This window comes from Sinocyclocheilus rhinocerous, unplaced genomic scaffold (assembly GCF_001515625.1).
Source record: "Sinocyclocheilus rhinocerous isolate Xijiao unplaced genomic scaffold, SAMN03320098_v1.1 scaffold991, whole genome shotgun sequence".
NCBI lineage: Eukaryota > Metazoa > Chordata > Actinopteri > Cypriniformes > Cyprinidae > Sinocyclocheilus > Sinocyclocheilus rhinocerous.
Genome location: NW_015654505.1, coordinates 478,162 through 479,927, shown reverse-complemented (window position 1 = coordinate 479,927; position 1,766 = coordinate 478,162). Strand labels below are relative to the sequence as shown.

The 1,766-nt window shown below is 32.2% G+C and overlaps 1 protein-coding gene across 1 annotated transcript in view; it reads right to left on the bottom strand.

Annotated features, from left to right (window-relative positions):
• The window catches only part of dcc (DCC netrin 1 receptor), a 199,002-nt gene that overhangs the window by 5,632 nt on the left and 191,604 nt on the right, over positions 1 to 1,766 (bottom strand). The gene's annotated exons all lie outside the window — the stretch shown is intronic.

Genomic DNA, 1,766 nt, shown 5'->3' with positions numbered 1-1,766 from the left:
AGGGTGAAATTTTAAAATTCCAATAAAAATACACATTTTGACAATTTATGCCGTTTGCATTATTATAGTTAAACTAAAACAACAAAAAACAGTTTTGTTACTTGAAATAAAATAAATGTTTAAAAAAACAAAACAAAAAAAACGTTAAACATTTTATTTCGGCTAGTTTCATTTCTTATTTTCATTTAGTTTAACAATGTACTAAAATATAGCAAACTAAATAAAAAATTAAGAAACACTATATAGACAAATTTAAAACAACAAAAACTAATAATAATGACAAAAACACAAAACAAAATGAGTAAAAACTTTAACTAAAATTAACATGAAAACAAAAAATATAAAAATAAAATGAGATTCAAAACATTAACAAAAACTATAGTAGTATCTCATTGATACTAAAATAACACTGGTTTGCATTAACACAGCCAAATAATAATAATAATAATAACTAGATAAAAAAGTTCGTCAAGACAAACTTTAGGTTGGCTTGAGAAAGCCTAGCCTGAAAGTTTAAAGCAGTAGTAAAAGCCTGAAGTTTGAAAATTTAGATTAGATAGATGTTGATAACCTGTTTCTAGCATGATTAGCAGGTTTTTAGCATGATTGGCCTGTCACTAGCATATTGCTGGCATGATTAGCATGTTGCTAGCATGTCGCTAGCATGTTTCTTGCATGATTAGCAAGTTACTAGCATGTCGCTAGCATGTTTCTTGCATGACTAGCATGTTACTAACATTTTGCTAGCATGATTAGCAAGTAACTAGCATGTTGCTAGCATGAATAACAAGTTACTAGCATGTTCCTAGCATGATTAACAAGTTACTAGCATGTCGCTAGCATGTTTCTAGCATGATTAGCATGTTACTAGCATGTTGTTAGCATGATTAGCAAGTAACCAGCATGTTGTTAGCATGAATAGCAAATAACTAGCATGTTTCTAGCATGATTAGCATGTTACTAGCATGTTGTTAGCATGATTAGCAAGTAACCAGCATGTTGTTAGCATGAATAGCAAATAACTAGCATGTTTCTAGCATGATTAGCATGTTACTAGCATGTTGTTAGCATGATTAGCAAGTAACCAGCATGTTGTTAGCATGAATAGCAAATAACTAGCATGTTTCTAGCATGATTAGCATGTTACTAGCATGTTGTTAGCATGATTAGCAAGTAACCAGCATGTTGTTAGCATGAATAGCAAATAACTAGCATGTTTCTAGCATGATTAGCATGTTACTAGCATGTTGTTAGCATGATTAGCAATTGACTAGCATGTTTCTAGCATGATTAGCAAGTTACTAGTATGTCGCTAGCATTGTTTCTAGCATGATTAGCATGTTACTAGCATGTTGTTAGCCTGATTAGCAAGTAACTAGCATGTTGTTAGCATGATTAGCAAGTAACTAGCATGTTGTTAGCATGAATAGCAAGTAACTAGCATGTTTCTAGCATGATTAGCAAGTTACTAGCATGTCGCTAGCATGTTTCTAGCATAATTAACATGTTACTAAAATGTTGCTAGCATGATTAGCAAGTGACTAGCATGTTTCTAACATGATTAGCCAGTTACTAGCATGTCGTTAGCATGTTACTAGCATGATTAACAAGTAACTAGCATGTTGCTAGCATGATTAGCAAGTTACTAGCATTTTCTAGCATGGTTATCATGTTACTAGCATGTTGCTAGCATGATTAGCATGCTACTAGCATGTTGTTAGTATGTTTCTAGCATGATTAGCATGTCGCTAGGATAGATAGATAGA